This window comes from Centrocercus urophasianus, unplaced genomic scaffold, assembly GCF_019232065.1.
Source record: "Centrocercus urophasianus isolate 14NV4802_14NV808 unplaced genomic scaffold, USGS_Curo_1.0 seq_19, whole genome shotgun sequence".
Classification (NCBI taxonomy): Eukaryota; Metazoa; Chordata; class Aves; order Galliformes; family Phasianidae; genus Centrocercus; species Centrocercus urophasianus.
This window is the reverse complement of record NW_024884744.1, coordinates 11,741,030-11,765,523: the sequence shown is the minus strand read 5'-3', so window position 1 is coordinate 11,765,523 and position 24,494 is coordinate 11,741,030. Positions and strand designations below refer to the sequence as shown.

At 36.7% G+C, this 24,494-nt stretch overlaps 1 long non-coding RNA gene across 2 annotated transcripts in view; it reads right to left on the bottom strand.

Annotated features, from left to right (window-relative positions):
* The window catches only part of LOC122161555, a 118,676-nt gene that overhangs the window by 47,729 nt on the left and 46,453 nt on the right, over positions 1-24,494 (bottom strand). Inside the window, exons 10-15 of one of the 2 annotated variants that reach the window (XR_006169206.1) lie at positions 23,509-23,661; positions 21,758-21,818; positions 15,035-15,134; positions 12,480-12,583; positions 7,379-7,549; positions 3,470-3,587 (exon numbers count right to left, since the gene is read on the bottom strand). This is a non-coding gene — a long non-coding RNA (uncharacterized LOC122161555). The remainder of the gene's footprint in view (positions 1-3,469; positions 3,588-7,378; positions 7,550-12,479; positions 12,584-15,034; positions 15,135-21,757; positions 21,819-23,508; positions 23,662-24,494) is intronic. The other variant, XR_006169207.1, reaches the window with a different exon arrangement.

Sequence of the window (24,494 nt, the reverse complement as noted above, 5' to 3'; positions counted from 1 at the left end):
CTATCGATTTTTGCTACTCAGTTCTAACTTGCTAAGCTCGTAATATTCACTGAATTATAAAGAGGAAAAAAAATTGCATTCTAATCAGATTTTGAAAACACAAATTAAGTTGCTCTTTGACTACATGGAAACTTGGAAACTGTTCTCTGAAATGTTTCCCTGGCTGTACTGAAAATTTGGTATCGTGATCATACGATTGCAAGTAATTAAATAGCCAATAACACTTACAGGCCACATTTTAAAAGAATTCTAAAAGTGGCTAGTTATCCAAATACATTAAAAGTTGGCTTTAAATCACATCAGAATTTCATGGGCAATGACTGAGAAATCTAAGCAGCCTTACGTTCACTTCAGATCTCATTTTTCCTGTAATAACTGTACCCATTTAGATCCTAATTCATGTTAAGTAGGTGAATCTATTTTTTTTTTCAGACCAATAATTAATTAATTAGTTAACAAACTCAGTTAATGACACTTTCAGCTTTGGAAAATAATACTGCACAGTACTATCTGACTTATCACAAAACTCATCTACCAGAGCTAATCGGAGGTGTAATTCATCTAAGGATCTGTCCCAGAATCATTTTATTTCTTTTAATTGGCAGTAGTAGCACGAGTGCATTCATTTAATTCATTTATTTCTTCATTCATCTCAGTGAACACTGGATTTTATCCTTTAGTGCACAAAAAATAAATCGCCACAGAGATTTTTATTGCACTTACTGATTTAGAAGGATTTGCTGTACTACTTAATGTTTGACTTGCTGGGGAAGATGTGGAATATTTAGCAGTCACCTGTCTGTTATTCATTTAGCTAGGTGCTCTATGAGCTTTGCACTTTTAATAATCCTTTTCAGGAGACTTAATTTTCACCTTCATCTGGCAGCTCCCTATTCTTCTGCACTTTGCCGACAAGTAAACCAAGAATCTCTGTACTCATTTTACAAGCATCCCATGAAGTTTACTTCTGAACACAACAGCCAAGGCCAGATATGAACTGCTTTTCCCTGTGATGAAAGTCCAGAGTCTGATCAAATGAACCATCTAGGCCCTAAGTTGGCTTTACAAAAACAGATTTAATCTCTTCATTGTCTGACTTCACGGCATGGTATTGCTGCCCTTAAATGAAACATACATAAAAATGGTTAGTACAGCTGGTCAGAAAATGTGCTTGAAGTTTAGAATCACAATATCATTGTTTATACAGATGACTATTTGGGATAGACTTCAATAGAATTTGACTTTACTAGCAAAGGAGAAGGCTTTGGCAATATCATAGGGTGATCAGCAACAGCAACTCATATTTTCCAACTGAGATCAATGTGGCCTTTAATCCATTAATGCAAACCTAAATATCATCCGACAGATATGAACAGAAGACAGTGAAAATGTGAGGAAGAAAAGTCTAGAGTAGTCAGATTTAAGAGACTTGTTTCATATTCCAATTCATTTTAGTACTCTACAGGAAAGCAGCCTGTTTCTACAATTTCAATTAGCATACCATAGATATGGACTGAAAATGCTTCTTTTCTGCTAACACAGATGCTTTTTTGTTCACCTATTTTGAGCCTCTGTTCAGAGAATTGGATTTTTACAAAATCCTTGGAAGCATGTTAGCAATGCATCCCTGTGAAATGTCAAGAAAGGGGTTTGTTTGGAATGGAAAGTTGCTGACAATCACTCCAAGCCATTTGGATGCCAATTTACATATTTCAATACTAATGCCAGACTGGGCGAAGGGGAGAAGAAAACCCCAAAACAACAAAATCACAACCCAAACTGAGAAAGCTCCCAGCCCCGCGCGTATTAAATCAAACTAAAAATAAAGATGACGGCAGTATCTGCGAGCAATTTGGGTGGTCAGAAAACAATGGTGCCCTCTGGTTTGAGAACAGTGTTTAGTGTTTGCACTGTTCTTACTTGTCACAATAAATTTGGACAGGGTTCCTGTTTCCTGAATTGACCGAAGCTTTTCATTCTTTAAATTTCTAATGTGTTATGTCACATCTTATTGTATTTCATGGTGTCACATTGCATTATTTTGCATCATTGTCTCTGAAGTTGATGAAACACAACACAACAGCACATGACAAAAAGAATAAGCTGCTGGTTGTACAGAGTAAGTATTGTAATTCAATATCTGTTAGATGCAGTAATAGTTAGATGCAGATATCTTGAACTTTTAATAGTTGTAACACTTCAATCAGATAGTTAGAAACCTGCTCAAATTACTGGTTTATTGGAAAGTGAGGCCCTTCTCCTGGGAAGCACAAGGTTGTCATTATTTACTTGGTATCAGAGTATGCTGCTGCTGCTTTTCAACCTCTGTATTGTTAATTTGTAATGATTAGAATGAGATTTGAGACATACTAGGTAGAGCATTTCTCAGAACGCAATAATGAGAATATCCATTTGAGACAGCATTAAAGGCACAATATGACTGTTTTGATTTTACAGCACAAATACAGTACATAACCTTGGGACTATTTCCATTCATTATGATTAAGCCATGTCATTCAACAGAGAGAAAACTGAGTTCTAACCCCCCTCCTCCTCCTCCCCACATTGTTCTTGTTGAAAGCAATGACATAAAACTGCAGATTTATAACCTAACAATTGTGGTCTGCTTAAGAAAAGAGAATATTTATATTTTGAGGGAAAAAAAAAGAGTTTTTTGTTATAAAATATCAAAGTTTGTAGTCCACACAAAACAAACAAACAGACAATCCTATCATTATTGCAAGTGCAATTCTTGTCTGAGAAGAAACAGATGAACATAAGAATTTAGTAGCAATCATGATGGGCCATCATGACAATTGTTTGGTAGTGAAGAAACATGAAAAGTTTGTAGAAATATACTGAATGGAAAGAAAAAAATATTAAAAATAAATCAGTCTGTCTTTCAGTGAATTTGTTTTTACTTCTGGATGTATTTTCTGAGTGGATGTCACTCAAGGTGTTTGTGTATTACCTAATTATTAATTAAAATTTTTGCTGTTATATAACACATTTGTTATAAAGAAACATGGCAGTTTTATTTCTTTTTCATCCCATTGTTCTGGTCATTGCTGCTTGAGAAGAGAATAGACAAACTAAATATATTGTGTAGCATTGGTATTGTATCAAGGGGATAATGTTATAAAATATATCCACAAGTACAATGAAAAATTTGCTAGAAATTATAGTAAACCAAGGAAGGGTCTATAGAACAAGACTGCCTGAAAAACAGGGCACAGACCTGACCAGAAGTTCAAGAACATGCCAGCGCATGAATTATATGGCATGAGCCCAGCTAAAAAATCTTTCCAGTTCTGTGTTTACTCCCATACTCCTATACTGATGGCTCTGGTGTCTGAAACCTCCTGTACACTTCTTGTCCAAATATATTCATAGCCAATTTATGCCCATTTGTTCTCATGTCAAAATTATCGTTTAATTTCATGAGCTTTTGTTTCTCCCATGGGTTTACCTCATAATATATTTATAGATAGCAACTGTGTCCTCTCTCAACCTCTGTTTTACTGGGCCCAGCTTCTTTCCAGACAGTCAGCCTTTCCTCTGATCACCACATTACTCACTCTTTGCACCTGTTTTAAAAAATGAAACAAAAAAATATGTATTTGTACTGCAGACACAGATAATCAGAATTCAAGGTGATGTCTAACAAGCATCTTGATCAATGGTGTGAATACTCCATTTGCTCCATTAAAAATATATTCCTCGATATATCTTTAAATTGCATTTTCCCTTTCTGTGGTCTAAGTGCACTGTTAGTTCATAGTAATTCTATGATTGACTGTTAGAACTAGGTGGTTTTCCTCTGTCATTTCCCACTGATGAGTCTACAAGTTCATAGCAGATACTTTTCATTAGTCTCGAAGTGCATGACCTTGCAGAGCATGACCTTAAATTCCATCCCATTTCTATTACCCCAGACTTCAAGGTCATTTAATTCTTCCTGTATAATATTCCAATCCTCCTCTGTATTCGTGACATCTCCCAGTTTTGTATCATCAGCAAATTAATTAGTACACTCCTACTTCTTCTGCCTAGGTCATTAAGGAAAATATTAAATAAAATTAATCCCCAGACCAATCCTAAAGGAACTCCACTAGTAACTTTTCTCCAGAGAGAGAAAAAAATCCTTTCAACTTAACTCACTCTCATCTCCTTTTCAGACACTTCCTTACTTATATTGCAGTCCTGATACTTGTCCTTATCTTTTCTAATTTAACTAATAATTCCCCATGTAGTAATGTACCCAACACTTGACTAAAAAACAGGTTGAAACTAACACATTTGCATTATCTCAAAAATCAAGATGTCATTAAAATAAAAGAGTAAGACAACAAGTTTATCTTCATGATTTTTTAAAAATAAATTCATGTTCCACTCAATCTCATTTTTCCCATTTTGAGTTTTTTTTTTTAAATTATTCTTAAAGTCTTCATTTAATTTTTTGAGTCACGCCTAGATTATCCTTAATTTCTACTCTATCCTCAATGCACAGTGATTCTCTTGTGCATTTCCCTCCCAATATGACTGAAAAAGCTTCTGCCATCAGTTTAATTTGGTTTGCTATGCCTCATTCTGCTTTGACTTTTTCCAGTTCTCTGAATTGTTAATCCTTATGAAGTACCAATGTGTACCTTTTTATTGCTGGCCTTCTTCCCCCTACCACAATTCCTTACTGAGCTTTTCTTATTTCTTGTAAAATGTCTGAGGCAGTAATTTACCTGAGACATAAGATATACAGTCCCACACATTAGTCCTCCTGGCTGGAGGTACATCACCGTGTTGGTTTAGTAATTGCCTGATAAAGATGTTATTTGAGTGAGAAGTAACTGGGCTTCCTGTTAGTGACATTCATTTTCTTGTCTAGGCGAGGCAAAGTCTCTCACAAAAGGGAAACAGATATTAGGTTTTAACATACATTGTAGGGACTCCTCTGCCTACTTAATTGCAGCGTCGGTGCTCCTTACCAGTTTTCCAACAGGGACTCCTCTGCCATCCTTGTGATACCAAATCATTCATTTTCACCCACACACTTGTTGCATATTGCTAGCCATTATACCCTTTCTTTCTCCTAGCTTTCACACAGTAACACTCCAAAGCCTGAGTGCCAAAAATGGCAAAGGGACTGTCAGCAGGCAAGGCTGCTGCAGTGGCAGTATTTTTGGTGCAGCAGTATGACCTGTTAGGGAGGGAAGTCAAGCTTCAATGCTGTGGGGATTCAAACACTATCACAAGGATATCAGTTACGTCTTTGACTCATCTTGCCCATGCTCAGGCTAGGCAAAATAAGAAAAAAATTATACGCTCTATATAAAAATACACAAAAGAAATATGAAAAAGACTTTTCTTTTTCCAAATAGAGTTATGCATATGTATAGAACATATTCTCCATTAGCAGAAGATATATTGAGATAATATGTATAATTAAGTTTATAATATAAAATAATATATAAAAAGTAATTGCATAAATACATAAATGCATGCACAATGTCTGCAAATTCAAAACATTTTTACTGAACCAACCAGAAACAGGAGCTATTACATCAACATCGAGTACTGCTGGTCATTAAAATCCATGAAGATTTTGGCTTTTTGAATTTTTTTTTTTTCTTTTCCCCTCTCTCCCCACAGTAGCATAATCCTTATCTTCTTAATTAATTTCTGCAATTTGAATACAGTATGCACTCATACATTGATAGCTTCCTTTATATAGCTGCTGTCCTGAATGGTTGTATAAGATTTCTTTCACTGATGAAAAGCCCTCATCTTCCAATGGTATCTCTAACTCACTGATGATTCTATGCTTGTATACAGTCAGAACTATCAGTTTAAATCATACAACGTTATGTTCTGTTTCAAAATTAATATAGCCAAATATGAGCCAATGAAATTTTTTGAGGGGAGACTCCTGAAGGGCTCTTATCTTTCTCTAAGCACATGATCTTTTTAATATTATTCTTGGCTTTCATCTGTGCATATGTGGAAGGAAAGACCCTGCACACTTACTGCAGGTTCTTAAGTGCACTACAGATCAAGGGGAGAGATCAAGCCCAGAAGCTGTCGTGCTGGCTAAGCCAAATTTTCCATAGCTCTGTTTCTTGGCTCCAGCACTGGTGATTGGTAGAGGAAAGCAGAGACAGTGATGTGCAGAAAGATTTTTTTCTGCACTTCCTCCTCCCATGCTCTGGTTATTACTGACTTAGAAACTTAGTAAACTCCATGTTGCCTCCTGCTCATCTAAGTTGTACAGTTTCTTGGAGAACTGAAATCCACAAACGATAGCATTTTGTCCATTTTAAACCTAAAAGGCTCCTTTGGTTTGGGTGCTCTGCATCTCGCACTGTGAGTGACTGTTCCCAGTTCACATTCTGGTATTATTCATGTTTTTGTAGTTTTGTCCCCTATCTCTCTTCTGACATGGAATTTGCAAGGTTAAGAGTCTTCGACTACCTAAACTCATTCTTTCTGTCTTCCTTGAAATCTTTTCCCAGTTTTCCTGTATGTTCTTGGAGATGGAGCAATCAATACCAGACACAGTGCCCTTAACGTTGCCGTTACACTGAAGGTTTATGCAGAAGCAGAGTCTTTTGGATTTCTTCCCCTTTTTCTCTTTGCTAATAATGCTTACTAATTTGCAATTTTGACCAGTACTGATGTTTTCAGAGAATCATTTGTATAGACTCCAAACATTTTGGAAGACATTTTTTTCATAGGGTTATTTTTCTCTGTACCGGGATACATTACTGAGCATTAAAGATGAGGTTCAGTTTTCAGTTTCAGGCACTTAAAGTTGCATCAGAGTAAACATAATGCCTTACCTCTGCTAGTCTCACATGGATATATCAAATTCTTGTATGGATATGCCAGAGAGTCCCTAAAATGACTCTAGATACCTATCTGCAAGTAACAGAAACATATCCTGAATGTCCTATATCATCACTTTGTCACCAAAATCCTATCCAATCTTTAACAGCCTCCCATAGATCTATTAATATTGAATACTTTTATACCATCTGCAAACAGTGACACCATCTGAATCATCCTCCACCCTTTATAAAATGTATTTATGAATACACAGACTGTATTCTCTATGATTCCATTAGCAACCTCTTCTTTGTGAAAATAGTTACTTTTTTCCTACCCCTGTCTCCTACTTTTGTTCAGGCATTAACACAACTCATTTTCTTTTATTTACTTATTAAGAACTTAATCACTTAAAGACCTTTTGAGAGAGGGATACTTTATATGGCTTTTTGGAAATGCAGATGTAGTACCCTGATCACACAATCTTAACTTATGTTGTTCTTTGAGTTCCTAGAAAATTGTATTTATTCTCATCAAAACTGCATTAATACTTACTTACTTGGTACCAAAGACAAAATTCTGCAATTTCACATTTGAGTTCCACCTGGAGATGTATCATCTGCTCCTCACAATTAGATCCTGTTGATTTTCTCCTCTTTGTTCCGAAATCTCTTCCATGGACTTTCCAGTTGAAAATAGCTTCTTATATTCACATCTTGCAAGACCGAACCTGGAAGAAAAGGATATCCTGATATTGTTAATACTAAATACTGATCTAAGACTTTAACTTTTCCGCTGTGAATTTACGCTACTTCAATGCTCCATTTATATTTTCAGCATCGAACGCCAGAAATTCCATTCAGGACATTCAGCAAACTCTGTTGCACCCCTTGTACAGATACTGAAGATGAAGAAAAACATCAACTGGGTTTAACACGCCTGCCCAATACAACATGCAGGTCACAATCCTCCAGATTGGTATTTCTTCTGTACAAACCACTCCCAGCACACACCTAGTGTTCGTACTGAAATGTAATTCAAGAAAAATGAAATCAAACCAGATATGTGGATAACAAAGAAACATTTTTTATTGATGGAGAAACCTACTCAGTCTTATAATATAAGACAGAAGTAGATAATAATATTCAGTATGTTACCAACTTCATTGTCTTTGATCTAACCCTCTTGTAAAAGATCTTTTTTCCTCCCTCGTGTAGTGCTATCATTTTTACATACATTCAGTGCCAGTCATCCACTGTCTGTATCACAAATTAAAAAAAAGTAAGTACACATTTCTGCTCTTCAGAAGGATGTAAAATGCCTATTAATTATATATCAGCCATATGTTTTCAACTGTAGACATAGAGTTAAAAAGGAGTTTTGTGATAGACGTATCATTTACCGAACTGAATGGATATTTAAATCCCAGTTGTCTGAAGAAGGGGGAATTGAGTGTCTAGTGTCTGTCTGTAATATCTCATTGAAATGAACAATACTGTGCACTTACAGAAGAAGAAAGAAAATTGCTTGGACAGGTAATATGAATTCCAGACGCATTAGAGATTGCTTTGCTTTGCCATTTCTGAAGTGTCAAATTTTTAAATCAGTGTTATTCACTTCTAATTAATAATACCAATAGTCTAAACCTAATTTTTCCTATAATTGCTTTTTCATGTGCCTTTTCCATATGTTAATACCCTAAGTCAGTATGCAGGCTTGAGAGGCCTACAACCTCATGTTTATAGTTCAGCAGCACTTATAGCTCAGCAAGGACCTTAAGCTGTGCTTTTCAAGTTTTATTAAAAACTAGTTCCTGTTCCATACTGATTTTCCTGCTGTGCATACAAGAACGCCAAAAGCATTTTGGGGGATATTAACAAATTTCAACAGCACAAAACCAATCCTACATTTTGGAGATAATTAGACCTTCTGAAATAATTTTGAACAGGCAGTTTCCTTTGTGATCTGTGAGTAATTCACTTTTATGGACACATATCCCTTCTTAGAGCTGGCTAGGGTAATTTACACCTTACAAGGCTTGTAGACATAGTTGGCCACTTATCCAATGCTAATAAATTGAAAATGTGCGTTTATGATTTAACAGAGAAAGGAAGATGTGAATGAAACGCAGGTAATTGCTGAATTACAGTTCTGCTTGTGGCAGCTAAAGAATACATGAATAGAGCTATCTGGAAGACACAAGATACCTTGCATCAACTTTCAAAATGTTGATTTTTCTTCTAACTGTTTGAAAACGACCATATGACTATTTTTAAGAGAACGCTTAGAGTCAAAATGTTTATTTCCAGGCAAAATGATTCTACACGTTCAAGCTTGATCTTGTATGTGGGATGGGGATGCCAGACTATATTCTTCTCTTTTTCTGTATCCATACTGAAAATTGAAGAAATAAATGAGCCAAACTGTACAAATGGCAGATTCTGTTGCAAAATATTTCACTTTCAAGAAAGACTGCTTCTTTGTTCAAAGTATTTCTGCAAAATATTTCTACAAGTCTCTTCATCTTGCTGGTCACTGGCTAAATTCCAGTGCCTAACTTCACAGAAAGTTACTTCTAGATTTGATACTCTATTTTTGGGAGTGAACCTCTGCAGGTTCACAAAGAGCTTCAGTTTTGAAGAGCTCTCTACTTCAAAAGAAGAAACCTTCTCTTTTTTTAACAGGGTCTCATTCCGGTCTCTGCCAGCATCGGGTGTTTTGCCAAGTTTGTTATAAAATCTATGGGAAAAAATAAGCCTGAGAGCTATTAACAGAGGTGGAAGTTTGCGAGAGAAAAGGAAACACAGTTGAAGATTGTACAAGTGCTGTAATGTAGCACATAGGTGATGCAGCAAAGAGCTTTCTCATCTTCTGTGTGCAGTTTTTCTTTGCTCTGGCAAAATCTTTTTTTTTTTTTTTTTTTTTTTTTTACCTTGTACTACTTGATACTGAATTCCTCCCATCCCTTTCAGTTTTTAAATGGACTCGTACGAAAAAATCTAACCCTAGAATTACAACTCTCAAGCAAAAAATAGAGACATAAACTGAACAGTGAGGGGCAAATGTCGTAATTACAGCAGTAAAATCCTGAAAATACTATAACACTGAAAGCAGCTTGAAACTGTGCCACAGCAACCAGCACAGAAATGGAGTCAGCAAATACAAGCATTGTAGTTCTTGTTTAAACAAGCAATGTTAACCACAGTAAAGAGAAACAGATAAAAGTAAAGTACCCAAAGTGCACAGACATTCTTCTCCCTAAATGTTCACAGATAAGAATTTTTTTAAGTACCAGTAACTGTTTCATTTTGCCTTTAATTATGGAAATCAGAAGGAACATCCCTAAGGTGAGTCATGTCAAGAAGCATGAAAGAGGTGTAAAGAGTGGGAGGCCTAACTTAGCAGTTACATATTTCTGTTCAAAGAGAAATTTGAAAGTGTTTGTCAGACCTTTGTTGTTCGCCATCTAAAACAATTACCATTACGAACCACTGAACTAAATTTTTGAGCTCTTCATATTCATTTTTGAGGTATTAATGACTGATATGCTGTACAATTACTTTGTACTGAGCAGACAAAGTATTTCAAACACAGTTCAACATTTCCTGCCTTCCTTCTTAATTCAGACATTCTGGGATTGGTGTCATTCTTATCCCACCTTCTATTATTTCTGTTCTACATCTCCACTGGCTTCAGATCTTCCTGCCGCCCATCTAACATGGTCTTTGAATATCCCTCAACAACTCACACCAGCCACTGGCTTCAGAATCAGCCCTCAGCAGCCCAGCACTACCTTGGAAAGTGGATGTCATTATTGCCATTGATAACCAATGGAGCAGGGGATCTGTGTTAGCTGAAAAAGCATCTAACTCTTCAGTATTACCTCAGTTCACGGTGGTTCTTTTTCTGTCTCCTGATACTTTATTACAGCAGAATCATTTTAATTGGCACATGCTGGTGGAAACAAAACTGCATCTGTTGAGGGCCAGATTCTAGCACTCCTGCTCAGGTGGTACAAGTCCCTTGTTCTGGACTGTGTCCATTGAAATCAAGGGATCTGCCCAATTGTTAAAGGTTCATAGGAACACATTGTTCTGATAGGTATTCACTTTTATTCCATAATACGCTTTAAAAATACACACTGTACAAACCATTAAAAAAACTTCTATTAAAGTAAGTTTTGCCATAATAGAGCAGGGAAGCAGCAGGAAGTGAACAAAGGCTACCCAGCAAGACACTTATGCTAGAAAACACCAATTCACACCTGTTAACTACTGTGAATAAAATCTTTGGAATCAGTTCCTCAAAAAAGTCAAAGAAAGAAAGAAAAACTGTTCACCATGAAAGAAAACGGGAACCTCAGGTGTGCTGCTGAAAGCTGACGGAGTCAGATCAGCATTTATAATCAGTCACTTCTGAGACTACCTGAAGGAACGGAAGGAGGGGACTTGGCAGGTACACAAAGTACACACAAGCACTGAAGAATTGGTCCTCATAATTTTGGAGTGAAATAGATAACACCACCAGGTCCCGGCAGAGATACAATGTTCTAAACGAAAAGTTCAGCTAGAGCTTTGGTCCTGGGAGATAATTATAAAGCTGTCTGACCTAACTGACCCAAACTAATGAAATGAGTATAGCTGAACTGAGGAGAAAAGAAAAATATACAGGGAGATTCAAAACAGGGTTCCTGATCTGTGACTGCTGTTCAGATTCCTGAGAAAACAGACACATCACTGTCAAAGGCTTTTTCATTAATAGATGTATGCAACCGAGCAGAGTATAGAAACAGAAATGGACAAATTCTGATCCCCTTTATGTATGTCCACAAATCTGGACATACTGCAGTAAAAACTGAAGTGATTGTAGCCAGGTTATCTATTTAAGTTCCTACAGGCATTAACCAGGCATTTAATCATAATTTTTCATTTATCAGTCTAATGTCCAACTACACATCCTTACCTTTGTGAGGATCACACATTTGGGCAACATTTCATCAAACTGACTCATCAGTGGAAGTCTATCCCCTCTATTAATATTCCATTATTTGGAATAGAATGCTCTTGAAGAGAGATCTAAGATTACTGAAGAACTTGTGGATTTGTATCTTACATATGTTGAAGATGTTTTATATTAGCCGTGGGTCCAAAGTAAGCTTGAAGTAGGAAAATTCAACTGTGAGAAGCATGGCTTGGTGAGTTTTCTAGTGTTATGAGGCTGCCTTCTCAATCAGCTGCAGAACTGCTGAGAAATGGCGATAGGGCTTGCAGATCCACAGCTCAGCAATTCTTGGCATCACAAGCAGCCTAAAGGGCCTGTTCACAGATGACACAGCATAAGTCCTGACACTGTATCTCATTCTCCTTTATTTACACATCATCTTAAACAAGGAATGCTTTAGCGAGCAAGAGCAAGGTACAGTACTTAATGTGCAAATTCAGTTCAGCAGAACTCCAACTAAAGCATGTTAGCCTCAAGGGCTTTTCTCTCAAACAGTGCTCCTAAGTTCTCCACAGAAGGAAACTTGCTGAACTACATCTTTCTGAACTTTAAAGAAAGTCCTGGTTCTAAGCTGAATGATGGGGTAAATGAATGAGTAACTTCACTGAAAGCAGGTAGAGAATCCATACAACGAAGTTATTACAAGAAAATGTTCCTACCTTTTACTTTAAACTCTTTTGTTGTAAGAACATAATCCATCTCAGACGCTTTATTCTCAGCAGCAATCCTTAGAGTGGCCTTTGAGGATTCTCTTAAATAACATCTAGTATGGACACATAAAGGAAACGGACCAGAACAATCAAATCCGACATTTACTTTTTAAACTTAATTCTAGCCTCTCTCTTATTCCCAGACCACTCCTCGCAGTCTCCTTTACCCTCATCCCAAGCCAGTTTTATTCCTTCTTTTTCTCCCTGGATGATTCCCTCACAGCAGAGAGGTACCACTTTCAGGCAACTCCTGCTGTGCATCAGTTGCTCCCATGTAGACTATTTCTTGAGGCTCCTTTGCATGGCTCAGCCTACCCAGATGTAAAAAATATTTATTCCTGTCATAGTTGCTTTAGCCTTAATAATTACCACGTTTCTGTGTCATCTAGTAGTTGGTCACAGTGAAAGCTCATTTTGTTGGAAGGTGACATGTTGCCAATCCTGAATCATTTCAGATTCAGTCCTGAATTCTGAATGGGATCTTGTGTGTTAAGATTTATTCTTTCCATGGGAACTAATCAATCTTTCCAAATTGCCTCATCTAATACATCACAAGGTGCCTTATTTTGTATGGGAAAAAAAATGTATATCCAAAAGAATTAGTGTTTGGTTGTTAAACATCTCCTGACTTTCTTATTCCTTCTTTGAAACTATAAGCATCTCTAGGAAGTCACGCTCTGGTTACATTCTGGTATAGCAAAGCCTTAATGGACTGGCTTATACAATGTCACACATTTGAATTTGGACTAGATGTTCAAACTGGAAACTCATGAGACCTTTTGGCTCTGGCAAATAAATAAGTAAAAAGAAAAAAGAAAAAGGAAGAAGCCCAGGCCTTTTAAAAGCTTGTCCCTACACACTTCTGCAAACAAGTTGATAGAACTACAGGTGAGGAAAGCAATGAAGTTCAGTGAATGTCTTATCAGATATGAGGGTGTTTTGTAGTTTCTCACATATTCTAGATCCTCCCCACAGACCCATTTCATTTCATTTACTTTAAGCCAGCATCATTTTTCATCTCTGCTACATTCAGCTCCTCATCTTTTTTGGCTGTGCAACTCACATACTTTTCTTCTTTTGCTTAAGAAGGAATAAACTTATTTTTTAATAGAATCTTGGAAGAAAATCTGGGACAGTGATGAAATAGGAGAGGGTTGGAAGCAGATACTGCCTGAATCTGCAGAAGGACTACGCAGTCACACATTCTTGACTTGATTGTGCAGCAGAAGAATGTATACCAGGATTGGCAGTGGAAAGTGGGTCAGTTCTTTCAGGCTCTACATAGGAATAATGCCTAGGATGGGGTTCCTAACAAACAGGCCCATCATCAATGCAAAACACATCCTTGTTGTTTCTGCAAGACACAACTGCACTGTTGCCTTTGACCTTGATGCAATCAGTATTTTGTCTTTGAAGTGGGAATTATCAACACCGTTTGGCTTCTTTTATTTCCTACATCAAAATAGCTCTTAATTCCATGGAGATATTTCTCCCACCCCAGCCCGCTTAAATGTCACTAGCTTAATTACGTCTCTAGTTAGCAATACTGTTAGCTGCTTGTACAGGTTGTATCATAAACTATTTGTAGGTAGACTAGTCTTTCTTTGGCATTCATAGTCATTCTTTCACAGGTGCTAACAAGTCCTTTTTTTTTTTTTTTTTTTTACTGAAATTTAAAAAATACAGATGCTTAAAGCTGCTCCAAAAGTAGCGCCTCCTATTTTAATACGTTGGCCCACAGTGTCAGAGGTGGATATTGGCAGCATGGCAATAAAGACTGAACCTTCCCACCAATATCCATGTGGGAAATATGGCACCCACTGATATTCATCAACACTTACTGAACATTTATGGAGACCAAACAGTCGATATGAGTGCAGTGAGGTGGCGGTGGTTGTGTGAGTGGCAACTGAGACAAGCCACATTCCAGATGACCATGAAGAATTTTAGAAGCATAGCATGCAGGCTCAGTTTCATTGCTTGCAGAAGTGCACAGTTTATGGTGCTGACTGTGTTGAAAAATAGTGTTTTGTAGCTGAGAATTTACTCTATCAAACAGTGTCATTGTACCCTTTGTATCTGTTATAGTTCCCATGGAAATAAAAAGGAGGCATTTCTTTTGGAGCTACTAAATGTACTGGGACAACTAGGCCAATGAAAGTAAAAAGTGAACTTTAAGAACTCTTAAAAAAACTAAATTCATTTCCTGATGAAATATTTGAGAAAACCACTAAAATTTCCTTTCTGTACTGAAAGATTCAAAAGGCAAATAGAACAATAGTAAACTTTAACAGTAGATAATAATACTGAATATCCTGCACAGTCATCAATATTAATGATATCTTGTAATACTAATTTTAAGAAGCACACAAAAATTAACATTACATATTTATTAGCATATTACCTCAAATGATTTATAATAACAGAAGTCACTATTTAATTTTTTTTTCCTTTCACTGGGCAAAAGCATAAAATGACACAAAGTGCTACTCTTGTTTACTTACTCTTCTTGCATGGTTGTATAATCTTTTTGTTCTGCCACCACCAGGTAGATCTTCTTTCTTTTTGCCCTCAGGACTCTTTTTCCCAGTTTACTGTGATTGTCTGAGGGAAGAAAATAGGAAAGACATCAATACCACCAGTTCAAATTTTGAAAATAGCTTACACTTGCAAATTCTGCCCCTGCCCCCCTCCACTCTCCCTCCACTAAAAATACATAGCTTTGGAAATATTTTTGGTAAGGTTTCAAAGATAAAACACGACAGGATCAAGGACTAAGGGATAAATCACTGTTAGTGTTAATTTTTTTTTTTTTACCAGGACTGGAAGCAGAGTTGGCAAACTGATTTCAATTAGTCAGGGCTGGCTATATACTGGGGAGTCTACGCTTACATATCCATTTTTTTTTTTACACCAGTGCTTCTTTTGGATTCTTAGATAAAGGAGTATAAAGTGGGCATTCTCCACTTGATGCAATTTCACTATACAGTGATTCCCATCAATGTATAATTAAAAGTGGATTTCCTTTCCCCTGTTTGGCTGAGGTGGGGGAGGGTTCGTATAAACCTGGTTGATGTGAAGTGAACAAAGAGAACTTTCATGAGTTCTCCTGCAAACAGTCTATCAGTTACAATTCCTAGTGTTCACACTGCTGCACTGTTCAAAAGGAGCTCTAAAAAAAAAAAAAAGTCAAGCAGGGGGTCCAAGAAAAATTCAACCCGCATGCCAACTAAGGGAAAGAAAGAGAAGGCAGGAAAAAAAACCTAGCTTTTGTTGTAAAAAGAACTAATGAAGCTGCTCTTAGAACTGTCCATGGTGACACAACAAGCCTGTGCACCCACACACATTGTGAGAATGCCAGTCACCCACAGTAATGAGAAAAGGAAATACTGTGGGCAAAGGAAATATATGAATACACTGCTTTTATGGTTTAACTGTGGGGAATCACAACGCTGGCCCACAATATCTTGTGCCAACTGCCAAAAGTGGTAAAGTAATACATAAGGTTGTCTACTTATATTTTTCTTACCGACAAGATGGACTGGTGGGGGGTAAAATCCCATTATCATTATAAATTGCTAATTAAATAATTATCAATTAGATGGGCAGACAGAACTCATTCCAATGAATTCCTTGGAGGGCTTTCAGTAAAGAAAAACAGTAATTTTGATTATTTTTTTTATCCATACTTCCTGCCTAGGGGCTCTAAATAGAGATGATATATGGTGTATCCCATGTTAGACTTTCACACAGTATATCCCATGTTAGAGCTCAGGGACAAACACCGAACTTTGGAGCATATATAGATCTTCTTTCAGTTTTCCAGATAAATGGCCTTAATTTCATTACATTAATTAGAAACCCAGGGTTATTTCCTAAGGAATAAAAATAATATTTTCCAGACTTCTATGTGGCTTTGAGAAATCACTTTTTTTTTTCCTAAGCAACTGATAATATTTTCTAATGTCATTTCATTTGTTTTTCCTTGCTTTTTGTAATCTAGAAATTTCTTTGAAATAAAATATCGAAATATTTAATACGGATAAATATACAGATGTTAAGCATGGTTTAACTTCATACAAGGAATATTTTTAATGAAATTTATTCTATTCATCAACATCAAAACCAGTGCAAAATTCAACCTTATGCCCACAGGTTTTAGCTGCCAAGTTTTCAGATCATACCCTTGGGAAAAACTGTTGTCACAGTATAGAGCAACAGAAATGATCCTGTCCTGTGCCCCTTACTCATGTGAGTAATTTTCCCTGAGGTTGGGGGTCCTGCTAGATTTAATAAAACTTACTCAGCTATAATTACTCACATGCACACAGATCAGTTATACACACACTTTTCTTGTCCCAAATAAGTTTTCCAAGACAATTAAAAACTGGAATGATGTGCAACTCTTATTAAAAACAAACAAACAAAACCCCCCCACACACACACAAAAAAAGAAAGCAAAAAAAAAAAAAAAGCTTCAGTTGGCTGTAACAAGGAATATTCTCTAAGAACAGAAGTGCTACAGACTTGAAGAATCACACTAATGTTTGGGACATCGTTTTCATTGCTGGCAAACACCAACAAAAAAAGTAAGGAACGGAAATGGTAACATGAAAGATGGACTTTTAATTCCAAAGCCATGAACATTTAAATATGAATGGGGCTTGCTGCAATCCTCTATCTTTTGTCAGGAAATATGAAGCTCTGGAACTCCTTTTGTTGACTTCTTTGTTAACTGTATGAGGATGAAAGAAGTTAGAGGCCTTTTTTCATTTTCAAGACCCATCACATTGAGGCTCTCAAAAATAAATGCTGATAAATTCATGAAAATGCTGAAAGGTTGATAAAAGGAGAAAACTTTGTTTTCCAGACTGTGACATCTGTCACTGAATGAAATACCAGGGATAATTATCATTAAAAACAAACAGCACTTTTAGATTTCTCAAGTTTAGAAAGGGAAAATTAGTTATAGTAAGATGCAAAACACAATTGGCATTGTAAATTTCTTTTCCCTCAATTTTGACATGTTTCTCTGTTAGTTTCTGGGAGATCGCAGAGTCCTAAGGGAAGCTCCTCAAGGTGACGTCCTCTAATGTGATTTACTTTGAGGAATACTTAATGGAGAAAGGTGCCTACTACATTTTGTTATTGAGTTTTGTTCATGGTTCAGGATTGATCCACTTGAGTCTTTCAGCAGGGAGTAGTTTTCCAGTGTGGCACAGCATGACTCCAAATCAATAAGGTTAATAGATGTGGTGGCCACACAGTCAGAGGTGATGTGCCTGGCATTTTCTGTGCCAATGAAGAAAATTTCTGATGACGAGACGTCATTTTTGTGCCGGCAGTAATGTCACCCTGATTACCTAGAGCACAGAGCCAGTTAGTAAGTTAGCAAGACTGTAAATGGCCCATTAATCTGAATTATGTTTACAGCAACTGTTTGAAAAAATTTTGCTTGCATCCAGATTACCAGCCACCCTATTATTCATGAAATGCCATCAGCACACTTGCTGTATAAAAATGGTATTGCTGTGGAAAAGGGACTAAATGGAATGGCTGGTCTGGAAGTCCAATGTATATTTTTAAACTCTTAAAACGTGTTATAAAACCTGAAAGACACCAGTCATCAAACAAACAAACAAACTTACAAGTAATTTTGAAATTAAATAGATTATATAAGACAAAGGAAAAAAAATATGATTCTATGATTCCATTGAAAAAAAATGTTATAATGATGTAACAGCCAAATCTACTGATATAAAAGTGTCATGTGTTGGTCTTTCTGCAGTTCTGATTTTCTCCAACTTTTTAAAATATGCAAACTCTTAACGGTGCCTTCTAGAGCACTAATGGGTACATGTTCCCAGACGGCTTGTGCTGTGAAAAAGGAGTGAATTGAAAAGAGAAAGTTGTCTAATATTCCAATATCTAAATGTCAGGAAGATGTAATTTAGAGCGCCACTAAAAGATGTACTGAGTGAACTACAGTTTATGGTGACTTTAGTTAACAAATGGCATTGAGGGAAGAATTTCCGTAATTGAATCATTAAGTAAGATGAAATATTGATTTGCTCCCTGATATTAGTGCATCATCACTTGTCAGACTTGTACACACCCAAAGAACACTCAGTGCTGTGTCTAGCAGCAATAATGATTTTTATTATGATAATACTGTCAAGAACTATAAAGCAGAGAAAACAGCAAGGTATGTGCATACCACACCATCCCTGCACCAGAGATTTCACAGTTAAATTTTTGAAGAAAAATTATAGGACGAATGCATGGAACAGACTGGGTAAAATGATGGTTTGTATTATAAGGCTCATTCCTTATTCACTTCCTTCCTCTACTCATACTTCTTGATAACTGGTATGGAGTGAGCCAGCTTTACAGTGCTAAATAGTTCTTTTATCTGAAGAACCGAATTACATTGCAATTTATATCAGTAATTCAAATAACAGCAAAAGTTAGGACTTTTTTTGGCTGTTTTTACTGTTGTCCAGTTGAAGTTGAATGTACACCATGGAAGGAGTACAGCATATTCAATGGCTATTTCTATTCCGGTATGCTCATTAAATACGTCAAATATTTGAGCAAATTCAGTTGAAATTGAAAGGAAGGACTGAAAGAGGCAAGATAAAAAAGAAAAAAGAGATCCTCCTTAATTGAGTTTTAACCAGGTAGCATTGATAATTAATCCTTCCTTTTGGCAGCATGATGAAGATGATGATGATGCAATGTGTAGAATTTGGATCTTATATTAAGAATAAAAGTTGCTTAAATATTTGATGATAACTATTTTTTTGGTGAAAGGTTTTGCAGACTACAATATCATATATTACTCACAAAGTGATCACAGAGCTTAAAAATATCTTGAACACATAAGGTTTACTCTTTTTGGTACACCTGTCAAGATCTGTGTTTCGAGAATCTGTCCACTCAGTGCCAAAATGGAGAGGCGTTGTATTTTAGGAAAACGTTTAAAGTAGTGTTATTTTCTACCTCAATCTTTCAGCAGGAAAGCAGTTCTTTTGCCGTTAAACATTCAAAAATCATGTCTCATTTGAATAAATTAACATACTTTGTGGCAAAAATTAATTCCAAGGAAGGAACAATAAATAGGAAAGCAATTTAAATTGTGTATTTTACAGGGAAGGCAAAAAAAAAAAAAAGAAAACCCAGCATTATCATGCATATGACAGCTCAGCTAATTTGATGGGCTTTGATGTTAATTTAGGGTTTACTTTAATTTCAAAACATATTTTTTCACTTAATAAGGGAAACAAAAGAAACTTTCAACCAGTTTGTTATCTGGGAATGTTTTGGCTTCTCAAATGTGAGAACATGATTGTTTTTATTTCCAGGAGGAGATAATAACACTGAAGCAATAAAAAAGAGTCAAGGCAGCTTGCACAGCACAGGAAGTTCACAGCCAGAGACTTAATTTCCCACACAATGTACTGTGCAATGGGCCCATTAACATAGATGAATAGGCTCTTTAAAGGGTTTTTTTTCCAGATATGCAGCTGCCGCTGAATGGTGCTATGTTAATAAGGTACTCACATGCCTATTCTTCAGGTACTCTGGCATTCTCTACCTAGGTAATCTCCATATAGGAAAGGCTATTAGGGGTTGTATCTCCTACCACACCTTCAATTATTTTAACACCTGCACTGATAATCCAGGCAAGGTAAACTGGTAGGGGGCCGGGGGTCGAAGTCCATCCTCTTCCCCCCCAAAGTCACATCTCAGAGGGAGGGGCTTGAGGAAGAAGGGGGGAGGAAAAAGTAAAGTCACTTTTATTACACATCAGTGGGAACATTCTGAAAAAGCTTTCATGCCTAGGAAATTGTTATTTCTTCAAACAACTGACAGCCTGCAGAGGAAACTCTAATGGAAATCCAGCTCATGCATTGTTATGCATGGCCCTCATGTAGATACATGGGGGTGGATTAAGTTAGCTTCCAAAGGGTCTATTGTGTGCAGCATTAATTTGCAGTGCTCTTGATATTTGAGTTTGAAGGTTTTACAACCTTTGTGTTTACTTAGATGCACTGTATCCTAGGTTTGTTTATTTCCTTCCACAATCTCTTATTACCCTGTAAATGTTACATTTATCTTTATTAACTTTCAGTATGTTGCTGTAAGTCACAAAGAAGGAAATAATTACAGCCTCCTTGAAATGCAGTCATTTTAAGGGCTTTTTTTTCCCTTCCTGGTCAGTTCTGAGTTATCCGTCTGTAAAAACATTGGCCTTCTTTGTAAAGCAAGCAGAACAGAAGTGTAAAAATGGTGCCATTTATTATTATATAATTATTAAATCAAAGATATATCCTTATATTTCTCATGTCATAAACGTACAGATAAATTAATGGATCAATATAACCTTCATTGTGAGTCTGCCACTAGTGCAACTATCTCTTTTACCCAGATATGAGAAAAAATACCTATATCAACTCATCATGAGCACAGTCTTCCCACTATATCCTCAGAATCATTTACAAAGTTATTTATTGTCACATATGGCTCTTCATCTCCCAATATTAAGAAAGAAAATAAAAATAAGACTTGTCCTATGCTAACTTAACCTGTGTTATTGTTTTCCTGTATAGATCCATATACGCCGTAGACAGGCATTTTTGTAAATTCAACTTTCCAGTGAGATTTAAATTTAAAGATCCTAATGGTTTTTTATTTGAACTTGTCAGAGATGTCTACAAGTGTTAGTTTTTCAACAATGAACTAAGAACTCAAAGTAACTAGTACATTCAAAAGAAGCTATGATCCTAATCTGAACTAAAGGGCTCAACTGAATAAAAATACCTTATGCTCGAGTAACTCAATTTATGTGTGACTCCTTTCTTCCCCTCCCCCTTTATATGGAAGTTAGTCAGTTAGTTGCTGTATTTTAATAACGCAAAAGAGCTTTCTGTAAAAAGAGTAAGTAAGACTTACACTAATTATGGTCTGAACCGTATCAGGTGCATAGTTTTTTCAAAAAACCTTCCAAAACTAGCAATGGGGAAGATCCCTTTAAAAAAAAACACAGAAAGTTCTGAATTCAGGTCTTGATGCTACATAATAAATTAAGAGGAAAGAAATTACTCATAAGGATCACAACAGCAGAACAGCTGCCTGGAAGTCCCACTTGCTTCTTAGGCTGAGGGCCTCTGTTTGAAACCAGCCTCTGAGTGAGAAGTGCAGACTGAACGACAGGAGCCACTGACCTCAGCTGCTGAAGTGAAGATCTTAATCCAGCGTTTAGAGCTCGGGGTCTTTCCCAGTGTCCTAGGAAATGATAACAGCGGGAACAGAAAGAACTGCGTTTCAGAAAGCTGTTTGAAGTACCGTGGTACTACTGGCATTGTATAAAACAATAGCACAGCTTCTTCTGGAACACGTTAAAAGTATGTGAAACCCTGGCTGGTTTAGGGAATACAGATCTAGTGCTTCTGTTCTCCTTGTTTTGTAACACAAGGACAAGCAGTGATAACAAAGAGATGCAAATTCAAAACCAATCAAAGGAAAGCCTTTTTTTTTCTTCCTCATTTTGGATAATTAGGCTGTTGGTACGCAATATCATAATATTTCACTAAAGTCAGATTAAATCCAACAGATTACAAAGAGAAATCAGGTATTTGTATAGTAAAAGAATCTCCAACATTACTATAGTTAACTTGAATTACTGCCAAATAAGAAGGGGCCTGCATTTAGAATGTAAGTCCTCACCTTGTATCACAAGGTTCTGTCTTCAGCAGAATCCTCAGTCCCTGGTGGCTGCCTGAGATACAGTGCAGTGATATCTGAACCACCACTGGTACAATATGACAGTTATACTTTGCTACATTCCTACAACATCCCTCACCTTTAATCATCATTGATTCACTTTTTTTTTTTTTTTTTTTTTTTTTTTTTTAAATCAAAGCTGCAAAAAATACAACAAAACAAGAGGATTTTTGGTTTGCTTTTAAATTCCAAGGTTGTTTTTTGTTGTTGTTTTTTTTCCTTCCAAAAATAACAAGAAGTGAATATTACAAAGCCTGACTTGCTATCGTAAAAGCAGGCAAAGCTCTTCCAGTCATAGCATCCACAGAAAACTTCTATACTGAAGACCTCCCACAAGTTATCAAAGACCATATTATGGAGATTTAAAACACTCTTCTCTCTTCATTAAAAGGAAGAACAGGTGTGACCACTGCAATCAGGCAGAGATTGCAGGCTTTTCTTTCTTTCTTTTGCAACTGTGAAAACATTTTTGATCCTTGTTCTCTTTTCTAGAATGGCAGAAATTATTCCATAGATCTCCTGACAATAATGCCTTTACAGGTACATGAGACTGCCTCCTATCTGTATATTTTTGGAACATTAACATTTAGTGTGTTTATGTATTTCTCTATCAAAGCTGCTTTTTATTTAATACAGGAACTTATTGCATGTTAATTCTGTGCAGCTTTTTTTACAACTTTCCCATATTCCAAAAGAGGAGCCATATACAAAGAGTACATTATGCAAGTGAACTAGACTTCTGTATTTTCTATCTGTGACTTTTTAAAGCAATCATTCCAAGACACACATGATCTGAAATGCAGTGATAAATGTTCAGCATATTAAAGAAGTCTGATTTGTCCTTGGTTTCATAGTGTGCACAGTACTTACATTGCCTAGGTTTCCCTCAACTCTTCGCCAGCCCAGGAAGGGCAATCTATTCCAGCACTCACAGTGACTCATGCCTATCTGTTCCCTGCACTCAGCGTCATGGGAAGGTGTAGCTCAGACCACACTAATCCCCCCACCAAAATCTTCCTAGAAGGTGGTCATGGAGGTGTCTGTGCCTCCACTTTCCCACCTCTCTGGACCCCAGTCAAGAATGGGCAAAATGAGAAGCAATCACACTTTGTGTATTCTTTAAAGACAAGAAACAGTCTATCTCATAATCTCCTCCTTTTGACTCATACAATATTAAATGCTTAATAAATACCTGGAATTAACCACAACAGGGATGAGATGAAACTCAACAGTTTCCCTTCAGGCAAAAAGCCAGCTACAAAATCTTCAAAGTTGGTTACCCTTCCAAGGTCTCTGAGTGTGAACAGTTGACGGGTATCCAGGAAAACAGAAGTGGTTGTGGGAACTGCATGTTGGAAGAGAACGAAGATAAATTAGTGTTGACGATCTGCATCGCTGAGATAGTAAAGGACACATTTTAAATCTAAGGAATAGTCATTTGGAGGTTTGTGACCTCTGCCTATAAATAAAATTACAGGCGCTCTCTTGAAAACAGGAACCATTGGAAAGGAGTTGGCCAAGAGGAAGAAAAGATTTAATAAGAGAAGCGTTATAAGGAAAAAGTAAACAGAGAGGGAAGCAGAGAAAATAAGGTATCAAAATAAAGAAAACAGACAATAGAAAATATTTGCACAAAGTAGAATACAAGTTTTAGAAACAGTGTGCATAGGTGACACTGAGAACATGAGGTGAAGAAAGAGGATGCCTTTCTCATTTGGAGAATGATATTACTCTATTAAGAGAGAGGAAAACCTATTTTCTTTACACTGATGTGATATACAAAAAAAGCAAGTAATCCTCTGCCTCTGATTACCCCCTTCTGTGTTGATACTGCTCAGGTGCACAAGCACCCTGTTAACCAGGATATACTTGTCAGGCTGACCTGTTCAGCACAAGCCTCTTCTGGATGTATCATGTCGCTGTCTCACTAACTTTCAAGACAGAACTGTTCAGAATTTCACCAAAACAGAAAAAGGGGAGAATAACAGTGACAACAGCCAGGCAACAGGAGGACCCCACTGAGGATGTTAGGATGCTGTGTCTGCTGCTTGCTGGGAGTCTGGATATTGCACCTCAAACATGGAAGGGACAAGTTCTTTTTCTTGTGCTCTAGTGGTCACTTTGCTCTGAAGACCTGAGCAGCTCTTAGCTGCAGACTCCAGAAGGATGTGGCTCAGA